The sequence below is a fragment of the Anolis carolinensis genome, chromosome 1 (assembly GCF_035594765.1).
Source record: "Anolis carolinensis isolate JA03-04 chromosome 1, rAnoCar3.1.pri, whole genome shotgun sequence".
NCBI classification, from domain to species: Eukaryota; Metazoa; Chordata; class Lepidosauria; order Squamata; family Dactyloidae; genus Anolis; species Anolis carolinensis.
In genome coordinates this window covers 97,768,695-97,795,800 of record NC_085841.1, presented here as the reverse complement: position 1 = coordinate 97,795,800, position 27,106 = coordinate 97,768,695, and the positions used below count along the sequence as shown (strand labels likewise).

The 27,106-nt window shown below is 39.1% G+C and overlaps 1 protein-coding gene across 5 annotated transcripts in view; it reads right to left on the bottom strand.

Annotated features, from left to right (window-relative positions):
- Positions 1 to 27,106, bottom strand: part of hs3st5 (heparan sulfate-glucosamine 3-sulfotransferase 5) — a 264,556-nt gene that overhangs the window by 157,638 nt on the left and 79,812 nt on the right. For 3 of the 5 annotated variants that reach the window (XM_003215579.4, XM_062979828.1, XM_062979841.1), the window contains exon 2: positions 324 to 523. The exons of 1 other annotated variant lie outside the window; for it this stretch is intronic. The gene's annotated coding sequence lies outside the window, so the exon portion shown is untranslated. Of the gene's footprint in view, positions 1 to 323; positions 524 to 17,039; positions 17,058 to 27,106 lie in introns of those variants that run through there. One more of the 5 variants, XM_062979836.1, reaches the window with a different exon arrangement.

The window sequence follows — 27,106 nt, the reverse complement described above, 5'->3', positions numbered from 1 at the left end:
TTAAAAATAAACCTTCTGCCAGATGTCCCCCATCCACCTTCTCTCTTGTTCCAATACAGAGGAAGCCTGTGAGGAGGCCGGAGTAAGAAATCCCGGGACTGACAGGTCTGTGTGGGGACATGTTCTCAGATCCTGGGATTTTTTGTCTTCCCTTTAAAACCTGCATTTTTGTGGTGTCTGGAAGCACCCTTGTATAGTTGGGTTTTCTAAAATACATACTACATTAAAAATCAATGTATATGGCAACAAACCTACTCCCCTGAAATAAATTATACACAGAAACAAATAATTCAGAGCTGTAGGCTTTCAAAGAATCCACCAACCTTTTTATCCTTACACTCATCCAAAAGATCTGGTACATCTGCTTTAGACCAAGGACATTCAGAGAAGAATATGTCTTACAGTCTTCAATCCTCAAACGCCTTCAGAGTGTATAACAGAGATTAGTGATATGGTAAAAATACTCCAGATGCAAAAGGAATGAATAGACATTTCTTCTTAAATGTGTTCCCACTTGTCAAGGCTGCAAGAAAAAGAGAGAGAAAAGAAAGTTATTTTGAAAATGCAGTGGCATTTATGTAAGTCTTATGCAATAATATACATTACAACTCTGCATCAGCATTGCATCTCTATCTCTGTTTCGTTCTTCATTTGAATTTATCTCTGCAGATTCTGTTTCTTTTAACAAGCTTCACATAAAACCACATTTATTGATGAAACAGCAAAATCCATAGGAACAGAATTACACCCATGTTCTCTGATCCAGTTAAAGCAGAGGTGGGCAATTGTTCCCAACATGACTGGAAGTATCATGATATCAAGTCATTTTATTTTCAATTTTTCTTCTGTTTGGGGTATTGGAGCCAGAAAGTTAAGGGCAATCTACAGCCATTTGAGGACAAGAAATAATGAATTTGAGAATGGGGTTTGGGCTGCTGGAAGAGCACACGGGGTCTCGGGGACCACATGAAGTATAAAAAACACTATTTCTCATCTATGGAGTAAAAACAATTGATGAATGGGAACAGATATCTGGATCCACAACTTGTCTTTCACTGGAAATTGTGAGCATGCAAAATTTCTCTACATACCTAGCTTTCCCATTTAGAGTCCTGAGTAGTACACATGCAATCTTGAGAATAACAGGCACATACAGTACTGAAGAAATGTCAACTAGTGCCCATCATTGTTCTGGATTATTATTTTATTGTATGACACAGCAAACAAGATAGATATGCTGGATTTCGTTTCACAAAACCACAAGTCGAACACTTCCCAAGTGTCTAGGACTGTGTGATGTATTTTCGGATGATGCATGCAGATCCCAGTAGGGTGGCCTTTTGCAGTTGACAGATCATAATTTTGTCAATGTCTATTGTTTCCAAATGCCGGCTGAGATCTTTTGGCATGGCACCCAGTGTGCCCATCACCACCGGGACCACCTGCACTGGTTTCTGCCAGAGTCTTTGAAGTTCAATCTTGAGGTCCTGATAGCGGCTGAGTTTTTCCTGTTGTTTTTCGTCAATGCGACTGTCACCTGGGATGGCAACATCAATGATCCAAACCTTTTTCTTTTCCACAACTGTGATGTCTGGTGTGTTGTGTTCCAGAACTTTGTCAGGCTGGATTTGGAAGTCCCACAGTATCTTTGCGTGCTCATTTTCCAGTACTTTTGCAGCTTTGTGATCCCACCAGTTCTTTGCTGCTGGGAGGTGGCACTTGAGGCATAAGTTCCAATGAATCATTTGGGCCACATAGTTGTGCCTCTGTTTGTAGTCTGTCTGTGCAATTTTCTTACAGCAGCTGAGGATATGATCAATGGTTTCGTCGGTTTCCTTGCAGAGTCTGCATTTTGGGTCATCAGCTGATTTTTGATCTTGGCCTTAATTGCATTTGTCCTGATGGCTTGCTCCTGGGCTGCAAGGATCAGGCCTTCTGTCTCCTTCTTCAGGGTCCCATTCGTGAGCCATAGGCAGGTCTTCTCCTTATCAGCTTTTCTTTCAAATTTGTCAAGGAACTTTCCATGCAATGTTTTGTTGTGCCAGCTGTCAGCTCTAGTTTGTAGTGCGGTTTTCTTGTACTGATTCTTTGTCTGCTGTGCTTTGAGGAGTTTCTGATTTTTGACTTCAATCAAAGCAGGTTCTTCACTTTGCTTTACATATTCTGCCAGGGCATGTTCTTCTTCTTTGACTGCTTGTTTTACTTGTAAGAGTCCTCTGCCCCCTGATCTTCTAGGCAGATATAGCTGGTCAACATCACTGCAAGGGTGCAGTGAATGATGAATGGTCATGAGTTTTCTTGTTTTTCTGTCCAAATTGTCCAGTTCTGCCTGTGTCCAATTTATAATGCCAGCAGTATATCTTATGACAGGTATGGCCCAGGTGTTTATGGCCTTGATGGTGTTGCCTCCATTGAGCTTGCTTTGGAGAATTTTTCTGACCCTTTGTGTGTATTCTTTATTGACCACAGTCTTCACATGTTCATGCTTGATGTTGTCCAGCTGTAATATGCCCAGCTATTTATAGGTCTCTGGCTGGTGCCACTTTATTGTTTGGCCATTAGGCATATTTATGCCCTCACTTTCAATGATTTTTTCCCCTTCTTCAATGCCACTGTCGAACATTTGTCCAAACCAATCTCCATGTTGATATCAGTACTAAAAATTCAGACAGTGTTGGTCAGAGACTGGATTTCAATTTCTGTTTCCCCATACAACTTCAGGTTGTCCATGTACATCAAATGTGAAATTTTGTGAAATTTCTTAGATGTTTGATAGCCAAGATTTGTTTTTTTGTAAGATTGCTGACAGAGGGATCATGGCAATAATGAAAATCAGAGGGGACGATGAATCTCCCTGGAAAATTCCTCTTCTGATGTTGACAAGTCCATAGCTTTCATTTCCAACAAACAGTTCAGTTTTCCAGTGCTCCATCATGTTTTCAATAAAGGTGCCAACATTTTTACAAATCCTGATGGCACTTGATGATCCAGCTGTGTGAGAGTGAGTCAAAGGCCTTTTTGTAGTCAATCCACATCATGTGAAGATTAGCTTTTTGGCTTTTACAGTTCTCCAGAATCATTTTGTCAATCAATAACTGGTCTTTTGTGCCCCTGCTTTTCCGTTTGTTGCCTTTCTGTTCATCCTGAAAGATGTTTTTTCTTCAAGATAGTCTTGAATTCTGTCAGCTATGATGGCAATCAGTAGTTTAAACATAGTGGGCAGACATGTTATTGGCCTGTAGTTTCCTGGTGCTGCTCCTTTTGCTGGATCCTTTTGTATCCGGTATGTTCTTCCAGTTGTTAGCCATTCACTGATACTTCCTTTCTGCAGCACCTCATTGGATTGTTGGGCCATTTTTCCATGTAAACCAATCAGATGTTTGAGCCAAAATCCATGAAGTTGATCACTACCAGGTGATGTCCAGTTCTTGACTTTTTGCGCTCGTTTGCTGATCATTTCAGTTGTTATTTCCATTTGTTCCATTTTGTTCTGTGAGAATTTTCCTTCAAACTCCTTTATCCACCCAGCGTTTTTGTTGTAGTTCTTATTATTTTCCCAAAGTTCTTTCCAGAACTTTGTTGTTGCAGTTTTCTCTGGCTTTATGATTACTGTGTCTGTTGTTTGATTCAGGCTCTGGTAGAACCGTCTTTGGTCTGATTGAAATAATTGATTTTGTCTGTACTAGATGATTCTGGCTTCATATCATTGTTGGTGGTGTTGTTGGTGTTGTTGTTGTTGTTGTTATTATTGTTGCATTCTAGATTAAAATCAACAGCTGAATAGCCTCCATGCTTTCATTCAAACAGGTGATTGTTAGAATCAAAAACTAAAATTGTCAGCTATTTATTGGGAATAACACAGACTTGGGATCCTATTTCTCTGCTATAGGAGTACCTGGTAGCGCAGTGGGTTAAACCCTTGTGCCAGCAGGACTGATGACTTGAAGGTTGTGTTGCTGACCTGAAAGATGCCAGTTCAAATCCAACCCAGCACGGATGAGCTCCCTCTATCAGCTCCAGCTCCATGCGGAGACATGAGAGAAGCCTCCCACAAGGATAGTAAAAACATCAAAACACCTGGGCATCCCCTGGGCAATATCCTTGCAGATAGCCAATTCTCTCACATCAGAAGTGATTTGCAGTTTCTCAAGTTGCCCCTGACACAAAAAAGTTATCTACTGGCAAATTTCTGATCAATATACATATTGATCATACACACACACACACACACACACACACAAAAGAGGGAGGAATGGAAACATATATTTTTGTTCAATTGGGGACAGGATCCCTGCATTGGAAGAAAGTGAGACCCAAAAGCAACACGAAGGATTAGGACTCTACATGGCTTTCTAGAAGGGCATGGGCTGCCAATGGGAGGTTGGGATGGATAGCAGCCATTCAGAAAATGTGAAATAAGAGGGCAAAGGATTGACAGGATGAGTCTGATAGAAAGTGATGATAGTTGTGCCTTCTAATTTTCTGACAACAAGGTAACTTGGCAACCCAAAGGGCCATTTTTGTCTTTAAGTTGAATCATATAATCTACATCATTATCAATTCCTTCAAACCAGCACTGAAAACTTGGAATTTACCTCATTAAATGATATTTGCTAAATGTTCTACCATTAAGTAAAATAGTTTTCTGACCGCAACATTATGTCTATCGAACGTTCTGTAACTGCCATGCAAGCAAAATGATAAGAAGGAACCAATAAGTGCTATTCACAGAGTTATATAAAATATACTGCATGAACCACTTTTCACAAAACTGTAGATTCCACATATCACACAGAAACCTTTTAGTGTTAATATGAAAATGGATGTTAAACCAAGACAACTCAGAACAATGGACGCTTAAATCTGTTTCCTACTTTTCATTCAGAGTGAGGTAATTTGTATAAACAGTTCTACTCATATATCAATCAATGGTTTATTCCCAATGTTTTATTCTTGATTGCTGTAAAATACAGTGTACAGTTTTGGATGATGTTTTCCTGGAGACTAATATTAATAATGTACTGAATAAATTATTTTAGATTGAACATTTCAGAAACACAAGAAAAACAGACATAAGGCCATAAGACACCAGTGAGACACATTTAACTTTCCTCATGAAAAAGAAGGATTTTATTTTTTTTGCTATTTCTCGCTATTTTTCCATGACTTACAAGAGGGGTACCATGAATCGAGGCAACACTACTGTAATCTATCAAGACACACCCTGAGTCAAGCAGAGGTGTCTGTCAGGGGCTTATCCTTCTGTCCGTCCAAAACCATCCCACACACAATATATACTTCTATGATGATCTAGACTAGAGACCTTTTTCTATCCTTATTCCTCAAGGCATACTTCAAGGACAATGACGCCAATCTACAACATAAAGGGACCACCTTGTTCTCCAATACACAAGAATAAGATAAGACACGACACCAATATACAATACAATACTTTTCGGACTTAGAAAAATAACTAATTATAGACTATTTCTGATGGCCCACCGTATGCAGTAAACATAAATAATAAAGGCAAGCATTGCACCCAGGGCCAATCTACAGAACAGATTGAAGACAGGCAATAGCAGGATCCTGTCAGTGGCTACATGGAGTTGAGACTGCAATTGATACCACTCAGATGTATCATCAGTGAACAACAACATGAACACTGCCCTCTCAAATGGTGGCAGGCTTTTACTTGCGTACAGATAGCCTATCAACCTCAAACAGTTACATGCCTATAGAGAGGGACACAATATGTAAAAAAAGATGTGTACAAGACCATGCTACAAACTGAGATGCCAACTCTAGCCACATATCCATTGGGAAATGATATCACAAGACCTATCACTCACAATAGTTGAGGTATTTTCAATTGCACATCCTCTTATTTGGCATATGCCATCTTCTGTTAACAGTGCCTTTTAGCACTCTACATTGAGCAAAAAGGCCAGTTTCTGTGCCTGAGGATAAATTGGCATAGACTGGACACACACACACACACACACACACACACACACACACAAAACCAATTGCAGAACACTTCAGTCTTCTTGGGCATTCAATCTCTGACCACAAAAGAGTTGTCCTTGAATAACAAAAACAAACAAATTACAAAGGAAGATTGGAAGGAAAAACAATAGCATTGGACTATATCCACTAATTCCAGTCCATCAATTGTGAGCTGAACAGAGATGCTACACATATTATAATGCTAGTTAGCATTCAAGCCACATGGGGATTGTCTTAAGCCAATCACAGCTCATTTCCGGTTCCCAGCTAGCATCACACCACATCCTAATAACTCCATCCACCACTCATAAGTTTCTCTATCAACCTGGCTTTAAGCGCCACTTTTTCTCCTGCCTCTGTCATCCAACAATGATAATTAAATCTGAACTTGTCACCTCATCACTTTACTTACAGGTTTTGCATTTCTATGGCTATTCACACATACATTCTACCTATAAAGGTCTGTTCCTAGGCACTTCACTCCATGTATTTGAGGAAGTAAACCTAGTCCACAAAAACTTCTTTCTCTCCATTAGGGCTTGTCTATATGAGCCAAAAATACTAAGTGGACCAGAAGTTGCTCCTGAAAGTTTACATGTCATCCAGAGATATCTGATACTTAGTGTGGGATAAACTGGGTGAACTGGTTTAGCCCTACACTATGGGAAGTCAAGAAATGCAGGGGTTCTCAAACTTTTTCAGCTGCGGAGCCCTTTCTGAAGCAAAAGTTTCTCATGGAGCCCCAAGAAATGTTTATATATTATATTACATAATGTATATATATCAGTTATGGAGAGTGTTTGTGTGAACTAAATGGAAAAAAATGAACAAATTCTTATGCAAAATGCACATATATTGCTTATAGTGCAAAAAAGGAAGGAAAGAAAGAACAATATGATATTTAAAATGAAGAACAATTTTAATCAAGATAAACTTGACAGTATTTCAGTGGACGACCCCAGGGCCATCCAGTCCAACTCCCTTCTGCCATGTAGAACAAGCACAAAGCGCCCCTGGCATATGGTAATCCAGCCTCTGTAGTAATAGTAGTCACCATCATCATCATCATCATAGGAGCCACTCCAAGGGCTATCTAGTCCAACCTGCTTCTGCCATGCAGGAAAAGCACAATCCAAGCACCCCCAACAGATGGCTATCCAACCTTTGGAAAAAGAAGAGCAGAAACCCCAGGGGGCATCGAGTTCAACTCTCTTCTGCCATGCAAGAAAAGCACAATCAAGGCATCCTCTGAGCAGTGGGAGGAAAAGAGGATTTTGGAAGCAAGCAAGATAAGGAAAAAAAAAGGCTTTTGGGAGCAGGGGAGGGGGGAGGCGGAGGAGCAGGAAAGAGGACGGAAAGCTGGGAAGGGGGAGAGAGGGAATTGCAGAGCCCTTAGTATGCTTCGCAAAGCCTCAATGGCTTTGTGGAGCACACTTTGTGAAACACTTATCTAGAGTTTCAATGACTTTACAGAGCAGTCCCACGCTTTGGGCATAGTGTGAATAGCAAACTGCCTCCAATGTGAACTTGTCTGGTATCCAAATTTTCCGGTGTCACTATCCCCTTTTCCCTGTGTTCACCAGATCATCAGTGCAAATAAAGGGAAATGTGTCCAGCCTGCAGCACCCCGATCACTGCTTCCAGACACCTGCAAAACTCCTGGCCATTGCCACCCTGCTTCCTGGGCACACAAACAGCTTTGCTGATGACAATGAATTAATCCATGACAGCCAGGAGCTCTCCTGGAGCTCTGTGGCCATCCTGCTTTGTTTGTGGTGGCAGGAAAGCAGGAAAGGTGACAATTTAGTGGGCTGAATCAGGGCTGGTCCGTGTAAATTCTGTGGTGCTACGGGTGAGGGGTGGCACGTGTGAACATCTCTGCAGTCTCTGGGAGCATTTCTGTTGAGGACTGGCCACAGTCTAATTGCCTGATATAGACAAGACTTTAGTCTCTAAGGAGCTATAAGACCCCTTTGCATATGGTCATGATTGTAATGCTACATTAAAAGAAACCCATATAGAAAAGCGAACCATTATCCCAAAGCCATTAAAATTCTTGGTTTGAAAACAAATATTCTATTTGGTGTCAATATCCATTCCTTATTTCAATCATTGTTTCTACATAAAAACATTGCTAAGAAAAAATGATGGAAACAACAGCTGTTTCTTTGCCTACAAGCCATGATCCAGGATTGTATAAATCTACAGAGTATAAGAGTATTAAGACATGAAGCCAAGATTTCTTTAAAAGCTGTTCTCAACAACTACAGCAGGGATTCAGCCAAATCCTTGATGGAACGTCTTCCCCTCTGAGCTTTTTTAGAATCTTCCAGTCAACATCTCTTCATTGTCTTCTATGTCACTGACTCAGATTTGTCCACTACTTTCAACTCAGCTAGACAACATTGCTTTATTTCCATTTACAGAAAGGGAGGGAAGGACTGTAGATATTTGCATCATTGAAAAGTATCATTACATCATTTCCCTATGCAGTAGCCTACAAAATGTGTTAACAATTACTGCTAGCCCTTGACACTACACACCATACTAAACCAATTCATCTTGCTCTTCCTTCATCTTGTTTTGTCATATGTACTCTATCACAGCAGTCTGCAAGTCAGCATAATTTTTACCATTTTCAGTTTACATTTATACCATAATCTCATTCTGGTCTAAATGTTGTCAACTTCAATTATATTTACAGCAGTTTTTGAATACTTTGAGGAGGGGGAAGAGACAATGAGTTGAGAGAGGGAGGGAGAAGAGATAAATCCTAAGCAAATAGTTGCAATTTGTCCTAAAGCTCCTTGATGTTATTCTGTCATTTTAGTTAGACCAATGCTGCATAAAGACTATGAATAAATGTGTGTATATTGAGTAATGAAAAAAGTGTTTTTCATTGGTATGTCATGAATTTTCTATTCAGTGTAAACCAGTACGTAATCTCTATTTGGAGCACACAAATGGAGGATAGAAAAGGTGAGGAAAATGTTATCTTCCTCTTACCTCCATGAATGCAGAGTGTCTGAATGCAGGGAAATTTTGTAAGCACTTTCAGATGAGCAAATTTGCAAACCCTTTCACATTCTTGTATTGAACACCTGAACCATCTCCAAGAGCAGCCAGATGCACAGACATATTAAGTGCAAAATCTACCTCACAGCTGGATCCAGAACAAGCAAAGTGCAACTAGCGAGCTGTATGCAGCTCTAAGACAAACCGCTATCGCTATTGTTAAACAACTAATAATGACATCCTCAATTTAAAACCACTTCTGGTCACTTCTGGTTTTAAGGTTTATTTTTTTGTAATTTTCCAGCTCTTGTGCAATGCACGTTGGGCCCTTGGGGTTGGTAAATGCTATAGTATATCTGGATTAATCTTTCAGGCTAGAAACAAAATATTAAAATTAAAAGACTACAGGGGTCAATTAAAAACAACAGATAACGAAATTAGAGAAATTATGGCAAGTTTTTATGAGAAACTCTATGAGGGTAAAGATACACTAGAACAAAAAGTATATTTACAGAAAAACATAGACAATCAGTCACAAATAGAGTTAAATAACAAAATATTAAATTCAGAAGTTGAAAAGGTAATAGATAATTTAAAAGTGAACTCAGCCCCGGACCAGATGGTCTAACCACAAATTTCTACAAAATTTTTAAAAGGGAAATTACTCCGAATTTGGTTATACTCTTCAACGTAATCATGGAAGGAGGTAAAGTTCCAGACTCCTGGAAATATTCTGAGATAATTACAATTCCAAAACCAAATAACGATGAGACGGATCCTAATAATTATAGACCTATCTCCCTCAGCAATGTGGATTATAAGATCTTTACAAAAATCTTAGCAAATAGAATAAAGGAAAAAATCCCTAAAATAATCCATGAAGATCAATATGGATTTATTAAAAATAGGAAAATAGCAGACCCTATCAGGAACATCTTAAATACTCTAAATCACACCACAGCTAATAGATCTAAACTGTTTATAGTTAAACTTGACTTTCATAAAGCATTTGACTCAATAAACCATAAATATTTGAGTAAAATATGTGAGGCAAATGGAATGGGGGAAAAATATGTAATGTAATAAAAGAGATATACAGTGGAAATAAGGCAGTCATAAATGTAAATGGGGTTAATTTGAGACAAATCAATATTAAGAGGGGAACTAAACAAGGATGCCCACTCTCCCCATTATTATTTGCATTGGCCATCGAACCTTTGGGAAATTTAATTAGACAGGACCAAACCATCAAAGGATACAAGGTGGACAAAGAAGAAATAAAAATAAATCTTTATGCGGACGACACCATGATAATTTTAAGTGAGGTGAAAGAGTCATTCAGTTCCCTGGTCAAATTAATAAAGGAATTTGGTGAAATCTCAGGGCTTGAAATTAATTTAGGTAAAACTGAAATTCTCCACAAGAATCTAACATTGAAAGAACTAGGAATTGCCCAAAACATTATAGGGGTGAAACTGGGAAAGAAGTCAATAAAATACTTAGGAGTAGAAATTCCAAAAAAATTAAATAACATCAGCCAATCCAACTTCAATCATTTATGGAAAACTACAAGTAAATTAGTTAAAATATGGGGGAAGAATTTTCAGGACATCACCTCTAGACTTAAAATTTTTAAAATGAAGATTCTACCCAAATTCTTATATTTATTCCAAAATCTGCCGGTAACATTTCTGCAAAACTCTTTAAGAAGTGGGACAGTTCCATAAAAAAATGGGTAGTGGGAGGGAATAAAAATATAATTTCTAATTTGATATTCTATGGCTCCCAAGAAATGGGGGGATGGGGAGCCCCATCCCTGGAGTTGTATTATGAGGCATGTCATATTGTTAAATTAATAGAACTGGAACTGGAAGGGGAAAAAACGGGTGAAATTAGAGAAAGAATTAAACGATTGGAAAAAGGGCTCATTTATGGGAGAAAAACTTGATAAAAAACAGCTTAAAAATTTAAGAGATGGCCCCCTCCTCTCAACACTGCAGGTTTGGAAGAGATGGCAAAATAAATTACAAATAAATAAAATAGATCCCTTTCCACTAGAAACCCTGGAAAACAAAGATAAAACATTTAAGAATTTAATCAGGTCCCTGAAAGAGAATGGAGTAAATAAGGTAGGAGACCTCTTGGAACCTAATGGAGATATTAAAAAATGGGATAAGATAAAGGACAAATGTGGCTTAAAGTATTGGATAGCTTGGTTAGGGCTGTCAAAAAGAATACATGAAATAAAAAAGAAAGAAACGTCAGATGCCCCAATGGATAGAATAATTGGCTGGAAAATAGAAAAAGAGAAAGGCATTATAGGGGAAATATATAAGGAATTAACAGCCTTATCCTGTAATACAAAACATACTTTAGTAGAGGTCTGGAAACAGGATATAAATTTCAATGAAAACTTAGTACACTCCTGGATTGATAAAACCCAAAAAATTAAACATCTAAGAATAAAAGAAACACAAAAGAAAATAATTTCAAAATGGTATAGGACCCCTTATCAACTGGCTCATATTATGAAAAACGTTTCTAACAAATGTTGGCATAAATGCGGGGAGATTGGCACTTTTTCCCACATGTGGTGGGACTGCCCTGAAATCCAAAAATACTATAAAACGGTTAGAGAAGTAATAGAGGAAATAATAGAGCAAAAGCTATATTGGGATAAAGCTCGATTTTTGTCCCTTAACATAGAGGTAAAGGAGGGGAACAACCAATGGTCAGATATATTAAAATTTATGATAGCCGCTATACATGCTACAATTGCCAGAGTGTGGAAAGATAAAACAAGGTGGGACCTAAAAACCTGGTGGTCGTATCTCTCTGAATATTTAATTAATGATTTCATCCATGAAAAGAAAAATAAATATTTGAATATTCAGTTAAGACAAGATTGGCATAGGAAATGGTCTTGTTTAATCGATAAAACAGAAGGAAAAGATAGGTACAGAGCTTTAAATCAGGCCTTCCAGACAATTAAATCAATGTATTGATTCAAGCAACCCAGTTGGGGGTGGGAAGAGGGTGGTAAGGGTGGGTGGGATGGGGAGTTTAAAGGGGCAATTAATTAAGATATGCGGTAAAGAGAATCACAATTGGAACCTGTATCCCAGCCATAAAGATTGTAAACAGTTTTTATGTTATCTTTTAGATGGCTAAGGTATGCAGTGTATTGTTTTGTTATCTGTATGAAGAATAAAAAAAAGTTAAAACACACACACACACACACACCAAATAAATCTTCTTTAACATTTTTTTTTAAAAAGATTAATCTTTCATGTAGCATGGTGCTTACATCTGGTGTGGCTAGCCTCCCATCCTAAATATCCTCTCCATGGGCCACAGTTTTATTTTCAGGCATTTATCACCTGATTGGTTGATTGTGTTGTGGACTTCTGCTTCTGAGGAGGAGGTAGAACAGGAGGCTGAAGAAGTAGCACTTGGGGATTTGGGGCCAAGTGTTGAGGAGGAAGGAGAGGCAAGGAAGACATACTACAAGTCCCTACATTTTTAGAATGGCGAAGAGCAAAAGAAGAAATAAGAAGGCTAGCTAGAATCACAGCAAAATGCTGAGAAATCAGATCTGAACCTAGGAACATCTGTTCTGGGAGCTCAGGGCTATACATTAGCAGCAAAGCCAGTAGTCAGTGCTGGCAACAACCGACCTACTTGGTGTGTTTGTGTTCTGGTCTTTGTGCTACAGCTACAGAATTGGCTTTGCAAAGACTTCTTGCCATAGACTCTTGTTCCTATATACGGTAAACCTTTTTTTTTTTTTGCCAAAGACTCTTCTTCCTGTCTGCTGTAAAGACTTGTTGCCAAAGAGCGTTGTTTCATGTCTGATGTAAAACCTTGCATTGCTTTTGAACTTTACCTTCTGTTTCCTTTACTGCTGTTTGCAGCATTATTATCATTATCATTATTATTATTTTACTAAAGTAAAGCTTTTTTGTTACTTTTGCTTGTGTTGTAAGGCTGTTTCTGGAGCAAAACGGGACAGATTGACTGATTGTGGAGCATTTGATCAATGTACAGTTGGAAATATGGAGGCAAAACGATGGCATTTTACAATTGGAATAAAAAAATAAGCTGTAAACATTATTTGGCGGATTCATTATTTGACAGAGTGCCAAATACCAAAATGCCACCTCATGGGCCATAGGGGCCCACGGATCATGTCTTTAATATCCCCGCCTTTTATAAATGTTTGAAAAAGGTTGGCATGCCATTAGGCAGTAGGGAGGAAGTTTCCTAGTTAAATCTGAGTATTCTCAGGAAGGAAAGGTGGTGAAACTGCAAAATAAACTTTTCCAGACATTAATCCACTATTGTCTCTCGTCCCCGCCAGCTGAACCTGTGAGGCTGACGGGACCGCGAGCAGGGCCTCACCTGATCTAAAAACAAGAAAATAACTTGGGAGTCCCAGAGATTTTCTTTTAAAAAAATCATTGTGTACTCTCAGTGGCTAACTTGTATCTGCTGTTCAACATGATGCAGCTAAACATGTTGGGATAATAACAAACACAAATGAGAAATGCTGTTTTAAATAATAATATCAATTATTACAATAACATATGAAAGAAATCTTTAGTCAACCTAAAACCAATCAATGTGTGCTAAACTGTGAAGTACACAAATAAACAATTATTTGAAACATAATGAATTTTTAATTTAACTAATTATACGTATGGAATGTGATGACAAACTAATTTTGATTTTCCAATTTTTAAATTACAATTAGTTACTGAGGGATTTTTCTTTTGTAGAAGCCTTGTCTGCTTCTTTCAGAAATCAAGGTTGCTCCACAATGGAAAAAACACAAGAGTTCCAATATGATATATAGCACACATTCATGTTTATGAGGGTTCCTATACAGCTCTTAGAAATCTGTGCTTGCCATTGATGATGTCCCATACTTTGGATGATCTCAATGTAAATGCAACAATAACACAACGAGCAAATTATGGAGGTTTCATATAATGTTTTGTTGTGATAATGCCAACAGTAGCATGAGCAATAATTAATATTTACAGAGGTGATAGAGTTAGTTGTATATTGTATCTCTCCAGGTGTAAATTTATGCAATAAAACAGCTTTTAATTTCCCTGTTGTGGGAAAGACATTCATGGCTGCTGCACATTTATCCTGCCCCAAAGTTTATATTACCAGGCTGCATAATCTTCAAGATGGAACAGTGGGAAAATGTTGAAGGCAGAAATACAATAAAGGAGGTGTCCAATTTTTCCTCACAACTTAGGCAATCCACACTGATGTGGTAAAAATTAAATTTTGAATAATCTGCTGATTAATTATCTGAAAACTTTACAATTTTATCTTCCTTTAAAATGTTTGTAGATGTTTCAGATCCATTTAAATTTGATTGTAAATATGAATCTAAAATGTCACACCAAGGGTGGCTGTGGTCGTGGTGAAGCAGCTGTGTGATGACTTTAAGCAACAAAAAAGAAAAGAATAAAAAAGGAGTTGAATAAATGCCAAAGCATTTTCCTCATTCTCTTCCTGGTTCTCTAATTCAAAACTTTCAAGTCTTTGTTAACACATGATTACTCTTTAATTTAGAAAGTGGCTTGGCAATGGGGGGGGGGAGCTTGATGCTAACAAGTTAACATTCAAGAAAAGAAGTACACTGCGTCTTGTGTGCAGCCATTATCTTTTCTTCTAAAGACTGCCATTATATTTAAAAGATTATGTATGCTTTAGCAAAGAAGCTTTTAAAAATGTTTTCTCCCAGTGAAATCTTGAACTCAGTATTTAAGAGTAAAGCTAAGCTGAAAGGAGACTAGATTTGAAGGGAGGGCTTCCTTTTATCCGAGAGAATATTTTTAGCTCACAAGACACAAATAAATAACTCTGCATCTAAGTTAAGATGCAGTGTAATTCAGTGAAAATGAAGGTGTTGATACAAAAAGCTCTACCCACGGAACTACATCCTAAGGATTGAGAATCTTCCTAGGGTTTGTAGTCTTCACCACTAATATAAATGATACTTGTTAATTTCTAAGGAAAAAAATGGGTTAGAAATACATCTGTGGCTCACTATTTCCCAGATTTTAGCAACAGTGATATTTTCAGTATGATTTTTTCCACACAAATAATCCAGTTTAACTATTATGTTTCCTTTTTGTCTTTATTACTGTTCTCCAGAACACTGATGTATGCTCAAATTATTATACAGAGAAAACAGAATCTCCCATATTTGATAATTATGACACCGACAGTGCATTCCTTGCATATTCTGTCTTAAACTACAAAGAAAGGTGTGCTTCTTTCTTGTACTGAGTTGACCCATTTCACATTATGTTCCCAAGGGAAAGTTGACATGATTTCAAGCAGCATACTGGTTCTTCCTCCCTGCTTTCTCCTACCTGAAATACCAGTGGCTAAACAACTGTATTGCTTAACATGAAGTATAAACCCAGTAGGAGGTTGTTTATCTCCCTAGAAAGCCAGAGAAAGAACCCATGGGCTACTCTTAAACTGTTTTCCTTGTTTTGAGATTGTTAGGAGAGAAACAACAGCAGATATACTTTCTCTAAAGTTTTGGACATCACACTGAACATATTGGCTAGCATCATATTAGTTATGTATACATACAAAAGTTTATCTTGCACATGTGGTTGTCTTGCACTGTCGGGGTTAGCATTACCCCGCTTCCTCCCCAGAACCCAAAGCACCCCCCCCCCCACACACACACACTTTCAAGAGGTTTTCAGACTTATCGAAAAGCCTCTGAAACTGCCATATGGCAATTATCTGCTTCATGGGGAGAGAGTAGGATCACAGAAGCATCTGTCCTTATCATAAAAAGGTAAAGGTAAAAAGGTAAAGGTTTCCCCTGATGTTAAGTCTAGTCATGTTAAGTCTAGTCATGTCTGACTTTGGGGGTTGGTGCTCATCTCCATTTCTAAGCCGAAGAGCCGGCATTGTCCGTAGACACCTCCAAGGTCATCTGGCTGGCATGACTGCATGGAGCGCCGTTACATTCCCGCCAGAGCGGTACCTATTGATCTACTCACATTGGCATGTTTTTGAACTGCTAGGTTGGCAGGAGCTGGAGCTAACAGCGGCCGCTCCCGCCGCTCCCGGGGTTTGAACCTGGGACCTTTATCACCATAACCAGATGAGAAATAATACCATCAGTGTTAAGATCATTCAGAAGGTTCAGTGTTGCTGTAAATAATTTCTTTTCTGGCTATGAGGAAGAGCTAGATGCTTTTGTGTTCCTGCCTGCTGGCCATGAAGTATGAAATGGCTGTACAGGCTGCTTCAGAGGTGTTTTAGGGAGCTGGGGTGGTGATGGTGAATAGTAGAGATGTCAAACTTGGGGTCCTCCAACTGTTTTGGATTCCAACTCCCAGAAGCCCTAGTTTGTCTAATGGCCAGGAATTCTGGGAGCTGAAGTCAAAAATACTTAGAAGGCCACAAGATTGACACCACTGGTATATGGTCTCCCTAGAAGCCAAGATGACTAAACTATGACTTTCCGAATAGATGGGCCATTTTGGTAAAAGAGAGGGCAGTAAGAAAAGAGGAAAGACTGCATTCCAGATTTAAACATTCAACCAGGGAAGCTATGTCCATAAGTCTACAAAACCTGAACAGCTGTGAACAGGGTGACTTAAAAAGTCTTCTGTTCATAGGGTTGAAGTTGACCTGAGGCAATTAGCAACTAACATCTGTATGTTGACCTATTAAACCAGGCCTGCACAATCTGCATCCCTCCAGGTGTTTCGGACTACAACTCCCAAAAGCCCCAATCAGCTTGTCCAATGGTCAGGAGTTCTGGGAGCTGAAGTACAAAACACCTGGAGGCCCATAGATTGTGCAGGCCTGTATTAAGACAATGCTGAACCATACAGGATTGCAACTGCTATGAACTGAATGTTGCAGGAGGACTGATTAACTTATATTGCCTAGCAGAGTAGCTCTTCTTCTAATGTAGGGCTAAAATGGATTCAGCTGGTTTAAGACGTAATGTTTACCAGAGATGGAGAAACATTATGGGGACAGCCAGAGACCAACTCAGAGTGAGTCCGGATTTTAATGCCAATGTAGATGAGCCCTGGAGCAGGAAGAAAACAAAGCTTATTTGTGCTTATACATGCTTTTTCAGATATTTAAAAAGGGCTATCATGCAACCTTTCAAACCATTGCATATACAGTAGTCTAGCTTATCCAACATAAACAGGCCGTCAGAATGTCAGATAAGCGAAAATGTTAGATAATAAGGAGGGATTAAGTAAAATCCTATTAAATATCAAATTATGTTATGATTTTACAAATTATGCACCAAAACATCATGTTTTACAACAAATCCACAGAAAAAGCAATTCAATGCATTATGTAACTATTATGTAACAATTACTGTATTTACGAATTTAGCACCAAAACATCGCAATGTTTTGAAAACATTGACTACAAAAACATTGATTACTAAAAGGCAGGCTGCGATGGATAATACAGAATGTTGGATAAGCAAAGATTGGATAAGTGAGACTCTACTGTATCCAGTTTTGGAAACCCTCATAGAGTTTGACTTCCAAGTATTTCACTGTCTTGGTTGCCTGCCTCTGGATGCATTCTAGTTTGTCTAAATCACTGAAATATGGTGCCCTGAACAGGATACCATATTCCAGGTGGGGCTGACTGAAGTAGAACAGATTTCTTCATCTAAAACCTTCATTAGTACACAACAATTACAAAGTGAACTTAAGAAGAAAAGTAAGAAGAAAAGTGATTTGCTACCTAAAATGTAATGCTTAAAATGTAAAGGTAAAGGTTTCCCCTGACGTTAAATCCAGTCGTGACCGACTCCCGAGATTTGAACCTGGGACCTTTTGGTCCGCAAGTTCAGTAGCTCAGCACTTTAACACACTGCACCACCAGGGGCCCCCCAATGTAATGGATACGTTTTAAAAAATCTGGATAATATTGTTAGAGCAATAATATAAATCCACTAGCTGTGCCCGGCCACGCATTGCTGTGGCGAAGTATGGTGGTATAGGAAATAAAGTATTGAGGAATTGGTGGTAGTTAAGGTCAAGGGTAAAGGTTTTCCCCAGACATTAAGTCCAGTCGTGTGGAGGTTGGTGCTCATCTCCATTTCTAAGCCGAAGAGCCGGCGTTGTCCATAGACTCCTCCAAGGTCATCTGGGATGACTACATGGAGCGGCGTTACCTTCCCGCCGGAGCAGTACCTATTGATGCACTCACATTTGCATGTTTTCGAACTTCTGGGTTGGCAGAAGTTGGGGCTAACAGTGGGGGCTCTCTCCACTCCCCCAATTCAAACCTGTGGCCTTTCAGTCCAGAAGTTCAGCAGTTCAGCGCTTTAACATGCTGCGCCATCAGGGGATATTATTTCCTAAAGGTTGTGAATATACAATATTTCTGATTGTTTTTTTTTTTGTTGGAGGCCAGTATGAATGCTGCAATTAGGAAAAATGATTAGGATGTAATGGCCTTGCAGCTTTAAAGCCTGGCTGTTTCCTCCCTGAGTGAATTTTTTGTTGGGAGGTGTTAGCTGGCCCTGATTGTTTCTTGTCTGGAATTCCCTTGTTTTCAGAGTGGTGTTGTTTGCAATATTTTATGTGCTTCTACTGTCTGTGGCCCTGAGAAAACAGAGGATTTTCCAGACTTTGATGATGGGAATACTTTGTTGGGAGGTGTTAGCTGGCCCTGATTGTTTCCTGTCTGGAATACCCTTGTTTTCAGAGTGATGTTGTTTGCGATATTTTATGTGCTTCTACTGTCTGTGGCCCTGAGAAAACAGGATTTGCCAGACTTTGATGATGGGAATACTTTGTTGGGAGGTGTTAGCTGGCCCTGATAGTTTCCTGTGTGGAATTCCCCTGTTTATTTACTGTCCTGGTTTTAGAGATTATATTGTTCTGCATTATTCTATCCCAGTAATTATTTCATATTAAAGAAGAATCTCACTTATCCAACATTCGCTTATACAATGTTCTGGATTATCCAACGCAGTCTGCCTTTTCATAATAAATGTTTTTGTAGTCAGTGTTTTAAATTCATTGTGATATTTTAGTGGTAAATTTGTAAATACAGTACAGTAGAGTCTCACTTATCCAACATAAACGGGCCGGCAGAACGTTGGATAAGCGAATATGTTGGATAATGAGGAATTAAGGATAACCCTATTAAACATCAAATTAAGTTATGATTTTACAAATTAAGCACCAAAACATGTTAGACAACAAATTTGTCAGAAAAGGTAGTTCAATATGCAGTAATGCTATGTAGTAATTACTGTATTTATGAATTTAGCACCAAAATATCACGATATATTGAAAGCATTGACTACAAAAATGCGTTGGATAATCCAGAACGTTGGATAAGCGAGTGTTGGATAAGTGAGACTCTACTGTAAATACTACATAGCATTACTGCGCATGGAACTACTTTTTCTGTCAAATTTGTTGTATAATATGATGTTTTGGTGCTTAATTTGTATAACGATTATCTAATTTGATGTTTAATTGGCTTTTCCTGAATCCCTTATTATTATCCAACATATTCACTTATCCTGCCGGCCTGTTTACGTTGGATAAGTGAGACTCTACTGTATATTTCTAATCTTATATTATCTGCTCAAAACTGGATTATTTGAGGCCCCTTCTTCACAGCTGTATAAAATGCACACTGAAGTGGATTATATGGTAGTGTGGAGTCAAGATAATCCAGTGCAAAGCAGATAATATAAGATTATAAATGGGTTATATAGCTGTGTTGAAGGGCCTTGAGTCTACACTGCCATATAATCCAGTGCAAATTAGATAATCTGTGGAAGAAGTCTAAGTGAGGCCTAAATCTGCCTGTCCCCTAACTGAAACCTGGCTGTCCCATGGTTGCTAGGCAACCAAGTGGGCAGAGATTAGCCCTCTAAACTGGCAGCAATTGGATAAAAAAAATTATTCCTTTCCCTCTAATTAGGACTTTATTTTTCTTTTCTTTTTGTTGTATCAACCTTGAGGCGTGGATGATGGGTTGTGTTGTCAAATTTTGAGGTTGGGGGGCCTGTAGTTTTATTGTTTTGTGAATTGCCGTGATGCCATCACTCTTTTATATATATAGATTGTAAGTAAGCAGTTTTAAGGAGAAATAATTACCATCCTGCCAACATGTTGACATATTCAAGCTTTGTTTAGCTTCTTTGATCTATATGCAATTCCAGCACATCAAAATAAGCTGCTGAAATCCAGATTTTTTTTTTTAAAAAAAGAATAAATGTATTGTTTATAAACTTCTTGATTAGCATATCAACAGAAGGGAGACCTGAGTTCCTATACAGTAATCATTTATCTTGAGTGTGACAACACTCATTATCGACTCAAACATGTTGAATTATAATTATGAAATCAGTAATTTAATTGGCATCTACTGCAATGAAAACAAGCTATACCTATGTCATGATTGGAGTGGAAGTACCGAGTGCTTTCAAAACTCAGCTCTACACTCAGTCAACAGACAGGTTGAGTAACAGCATCTTAAGATACTTTTAAAGTAATTACCTATAGCTCCAAGGCATCTAAAGTAATCAATTAGTTTTTCCAGCTCATTACTCTCCCATTTATCAAAAGCAACCAAAATAGCTTTGTCTTTTGGGGAAAAAGAGAGTGCTAACATCCACTGGTCCACCGGATAAAATACATCCTCTAATTTGTATCATTGTTGCTAAATGTCAGTGTCAGGTGACTAGAGAATCTGTTCCATAGCAGTTAATAGGTGAGTCTGCCCTATACACTAAATTTAAAAGGCAGTATCCCAGGAAATGAACCTTGTCCCCAATCTAGGGTCAGCAAATTGGCTGGCTCCTTGAAAATTTGGACTGTAACCTGGAGCAAATTCTCAATTTCTCTGACATGAGATGTCATATGAGTGAGGGGAAAAAATCAAGAGGGGAATCTTGTGTTGTTGTTGTTGTTGTTGTTGTTGTTGTTGTTAAAACTGTATTTATGCCCTGCCTTTCTCCCCATGGAGATTCAAGGCAGCTAACAATTCCACACTTTTGTTAAGCTTAAAAAGTACAATACAAAAGTTAAAAACAATTATAAATAGTACAGTGTGGTAAAAACAGATTAAAATATAATAAATACAGTAGAGTCTCACTTATCCAAGCCTCGCTTATCCAAGCTTCTGGATTATCCAAGCCATTTGTGTAGTCAATGTTTGCAATATATCGTGAAATTTTGGTGCTAAATTCATAAATACAGTAATTACAACATAACATTACTGCGTATTGAACTACTTTTTCTGTCAAATTTGTTGTATAACATGATGTTTGGTGCTTAATTTGTAAAATCATAACCTAATTTGATGTTTAAGCTTCTGCCGGCCCGTTTAGCTTGGATAAGTGAGACTCTACTGTACACTTAAAATAGCCTTTAAAACGCATAACCTGCCATTCTCACCCACAACCTCCCCCAAAGCCTGCCCCTTCTCCTTCCCCAAATGCCTGCTGGCAGAAGAAGGTTTTGACCTACCTGCAGAAGGCCAGCAGGGATGGGGTCATCCTCGTTTCTCTTGGGAGGGTGTCTCACAGTGTGGGAGCAGCCACAGAAAAGATCCTCTCTTTCATGTTCCCACCAAATACCTTTGAGTGGGTAGTGGGACAGAGAGAATGCCCTCCCTAGTAGATCATAGATGTCTCCCAGGTTCATAATCTTTCAGATAATCTGGAATGGAGCCATATAAGGCTTTATAGGTCAAAACTAGCACTTTGAATTGTGCCCAGAAACGTGTTAGCAGCCAGTGGCACTGTTGCAACAGAGGAGTTGTATGCTCCCTGTAGTCAGCCCTAGTTAGCAGTCTGGCTGCTGTTCTTTGGACCAACTAAAGTATCTGAGCACTTTTCAAAGACAGTCCCATGTACCACTGTGGCCAGATCTGACTTCTCCAGGAATGGGCACAGTTGGTGCACTAACTTTAACAGTGTAAAATATCTCCTGGTCACTGCTGATACTTGGGCTTCCAGGTTCAGAGCTGAATCCAGAAGTACTCCCAAACTGCGAACTTGTGTTTTCAGGGGAAGTGTGACCACATCTAACACAGGCTGAATCCCTACTCACAGATCTGTCTGACCAAGGAGTACCTCTGTCTTGTCTGGATTAAGCTTCAGTTTGTTTGTCCTCATCCAGTCTATTACAGTTGTCAGGCACCAGTTTAGCACAGGAACTGCTTCTGTGGAATTAGGTGGAAAGGAGTGATACAGCTGAGTGACATCTGCATATAGATGGCACTGCACTGGATGAGCTCTCCCAGTGGTTTCATATATATGTTTAACAGAATGGGGGACAGCACGGAGCCCTGAAGGACCACACAGGCTAGTGGTCAAGCAGTCGTACAGAGATCCCCCAGCACCACCTTCTGAGAATGTCCCTTCAGGAAGGAACGAAGCCACTGAAGAACAGTACCTCCAAGTCTCAACCCAGAAAGGTGTCAGAACCCGGAGTTTATGGCCGGCCGCCTCCTCGTCGTCCTCGATCCCCCAGGTCTTTCTAAGGTGGTTCAAGAAATTTTGCGTGGTGTTTAGATGCGTGGAACCCGCATCGTACAACACCGTCGCCCAAGTGGCTGCAGGCCCATCTAGGAGACTGAAGATCCACGCCACCTTGACATCTTCTTGGGGAAATGGTGTAACTGGGTGGTTGAGCTTCTGCTCCGGTTCCTGTAGACATTCTGGCCTTAGGTTATTTGGTGCTTAGGGTGGCGGAGTCAAACTGTCGGAACCCTGGCAGCAGAGCACCAATAACCTTACACAGAGCCCAGTCTCTATCTAATATCTTTATTAAAGAAATATATAAAATCAATAAAAACAAGTGAAGAATATAGTTCAGAAGCAGACCTTTCAAATGAGGTCAAATATAGTCCAAAATTGTATTGTCCAATAAATGATATTAGAGTTCAAAGTTTTAATCCACTTGACCGAAACACACACTTTGCCAAGCAATAGTGTGGGGAAATAGCAGAGTCCTAGAGTCCAATGAAGCTTGACAACAAGGCTGGAAATAAACTTGATTCTTGACTAGATCCGTGACTGGAGACAAGGCAAAACATGAAGCATGAAGCAGGGTTCGTGGTAAAACCGCGAGGCAGGGCAAGGCTTGAAGCTTGATCCGGGAAGCAAGGAACTGGGATTACGAAGTCCACACACGATCTCTCTCCTGAAGCTGATCAATTGACTCCGCAAAGAATCCCTCGCGCCAAACACCTATATTGGGTCTCATTTTCCCGCCAACAGAACTCTTTCCCTAGAGAACGAGAAGCGAAACCCAACTCTGTCCAGATGTGTGACTCCTTAGAATTTCCCAAGGGAAGCAGACCTAATCAGCCATTTGTTTGGCAGCGATGCGTAAACTCCTCCGTTGAGCTTCTCTGACTCCCCTTTCTCTGGAATAAGATTCTTTTCTGGGAAACGGAGGGGAGTTCTGCCCAAGGCCTGTTTGGCTGAATTCTTGAGGGCAAACATCAACATCCTGCAGGTGAAGGGACTCCGTCTCTTGCTGAACCGGCGAAAACCCCATCTTTTCCTCTTCGTCTGCCACAATAGCACTAGGAACAGGACTACAAGGCCCATGAGTCCTCACAAAAGGTGACATAAGGATACTATGGTCGATGGTATTGAAAGCCACTGAAAGGTCCAGGAGAACCAACAGGGACATGCTCCTTCTGTCCAGTTCACTGTGTAGGTAATCCACCAAGGCAACCAAAGCTGTCTCTGTTCCATAACCAGGCCTGAAACCAGATTGAAATGGATCTAGGTAATCTGCTTAATCCAGGAGTTTATAAGTATGTGCCCAAGGTTGATTACTGCACATTGAAGATGTATCCCTCCTGGAAATTAGACAACAGATACCAAATGCAAGCAAATCCCCCCCTCCCCCATACACACATTTTCTACATATCACAACTGAGTTTGGCAGCATTTAGAAAGTACAATCTAAATTAAGCAAAGATGGTGGCAGTCCACTGAAAATCTTAAGTCATTTCTCTCTCTACACACACACACTCAAACACAGAAAAGCCGATGAACAACTTCATTAAGTATCATTCCCAACACATATAAATTTATGAAAAAACTTTTACTTGCGGTAGCTTTATATTTACCAGTCTTTTAGGACAGTAAGGAATTAGCACTAAACATGAGTACACTGAAATGTTATGCAGGTTAAATCTCTTTCATCCAAAATATTTGGAACCTGAGGTTTTTCAGATTTTGGTTATTGTTCAGTTTTTGGAATGCCTGTATTTTCAAACACATTGTAAATGAGGAATGGGAGGAAGAGGGTTAGGTGCACATTCAGGACCTTTTTAACTTTTTCACAGGAGCTCTTGCTCCACAACTGTCAGAAACTTGATAGGGGAAAGGATTCTGGTCCCGTGGCTTGACTTACACAAAGACCTTGTCAAAAGAAGATATCAGGGAAGAGAAAAGTCAGCTTTTGTGGGCTTGGGGAAAGTTCCAGTTGCCCCATCAACCCACGCTGTGGCGATCCTTCAAGTTTAGTTTCCAGGATACTCACTCTCCCACATGCCACCATTATTTGGGTGGAAGGAAAAAACAGCATAGATGGGCTAGGCAGCTGGAGCTTTCCAATATTCAAAAATTCTGTGATAGCCAGATGTGTTTGGATGTTTCCATCTCCTGATATCTCTTTTTTAACAGTGGTTTTGTGTAAGTCATGCTGAAATATCCAGAGCCTTCTGCGGTTCTCATTCTCCCTTCAGATTTTTGAGAGTGGCAGAGGGAAAGCCCCTTAAGAACAACTCAGCAGGTGCTGAATGTGTAACTAGTCCTCTTTCCTTAAAGGGGAGATTGGCTGAAGCAGCAAATTTTTTTCATTTTTTGGAGTCTTTCAGATTTCTGGAAAAGAAGTTAAGAATTCTAAAGGGAAATAATAATACCAAAATTCTCAATTAATTTGCATGAGGGTATTGTCTCAAAACTTTTTCATGATCAAAGATATATCAGTTGATTTGCAGGGATAAGATTATCTATATATATAAATGAGTGATGGCATCAGGGCAACCAACAAAACAACAAAACTACAGGCCCCCCAACCTCAAAATTTGACAACACAACCCATCATCCACGCCTCTAGGTTGATACAACAAAAAGAAAAGAAAAATAAAGTCCCAATTAGAGGGAAAGGAATAATTGTTTTTATCCAATTGCTGCCAGTTAGAGGACTAATCTCTGCCCACTTGGTCTCCTAGCAACCAACTCAGCCCAGGGGATAGGCAGACTTAGGCCTCACTTAGGCTTCTTCCACAGATTATCTAATTTGCACTGGATTATATAGACTCAAGGCCCTTCCACACAGCTATATAACCCATTTATAATCTTATATTATCTGCTTTGCACTGGATTATTTTGACTCCACACTACCATATAATCCACTTCAGTGTGCATTTTATACAGCTGTGAAGAAGGGGCCTCATATAATCCAGTTCTAAGCAGATAATATAAGATTATCAATATACAGTAGAGTCTCACTTATCCAACATAAACAGGCCGGCAGGATAAGTGAATATGTTGGATAATAAGAAGGGATTCAGGAAAAGCCGATTAAACATCAAATTAGGTAATCGTTATACAAATTAAGCACCAAAACATCATATTATACAACAAATTTGACAGAAAAAGTAGTTCCATGCGCAGTAATGCTATGTAGTAATTACAGTAGAGTCTCACTTATCCAATACTCGCTTATCCAACGTTCTGGATTATCCAACGCATTTTTGTAGTAATGTTTTCAATATATCATGATATTTTGGTGCTAAATTCATAAATACAGTAATTACTACATAGCATTACTGCGTTTTGAACTACTTTTTCTGCCAAATTTGTTGTCTAACATGATGTTTTGGTGCTTCATTTGTAAAATCACAACCTAATTTGATGTTTAATAGGCTTTTCCTTAATGCCTCCTTATTATCCAACATATTCACTTATCCAAAATTCTGCCGGCCCGTTTGTGTTGGATAAGTGAGACTCTACTGTACTGTATTTACAAATTTACCACTAAAATATCACAATGAATTTAAAACACTAACTACAAAAACATTGATTACGAAAAGGCAGACTTCGTTGGATAATCCAAAACATTGTATAAGCGAATGTTGGATAAATGAGATTCTACTTTAATATGAAATACTTACTGGGATAGAATAATGCAGAACAATGTAATCTCTAAAACCAGGACAGTAAATAAAGACCAACAGTCTGAAAGCAGGGAAATTGGAAATTCCACAAAGAAAACAATCAGGGCCAGCTAACACCTCCCAAGAAAGCATTATTTCAGAAAGTAAGCTGAGAAGGGAGTGAAGCACTGTGTATTACCAAAGTCATTATTATTACTATCATTATTATTATTATTATTATTATTATTATTATTATTATTATTGTGTTGCGGTCAACCGTGAAGATGAATACAACCTGGCCCCAAGTATTCAAAAACACTAAAATCAGAATATATAAAAATTAATGTGGTATAATAAACCAGAACAATACAATCTCTAAAATCAGAACACTAAATAAAGAACAACACTCTGAAAATGGGAATTCCACACAGGAAACAATCAGGGCCAGCTAACACCTCCCAACAAAGTATTCCCATCATCAAAGTCTGGCAAATCCTCTGTTTTCTCAGGGCCACAGACAGTAGAAGCACATAAAATATCGCAAAGAACACCACTCTGAAAACAAGGGAATTCCAGACAGGAAACAATCAGGGCCAGCGAACACCTCCTAACAAAAATTCACTCAGGGAGGAAACAGCCAGGCTTTAAAGCTGCAAGGCCATTACATGCTAATCATTTTCCCTAATTGCAGCATTCATACTTGCCTCCAACAGACAAAAAAACCCAACAATCAGAAATATTGTAAATTCACAACCTTTAGGAAATAATATCCCCTGATGGCGCAGCATGTTAAAATGCTGAGCTGCTGAACTTCTGGACCGAAAGGCTGCAGCAGGTTTGAATTGGGGGACCAGAGTGATCCCTCACTGTTAGCCCCAGCTTCTGCCAA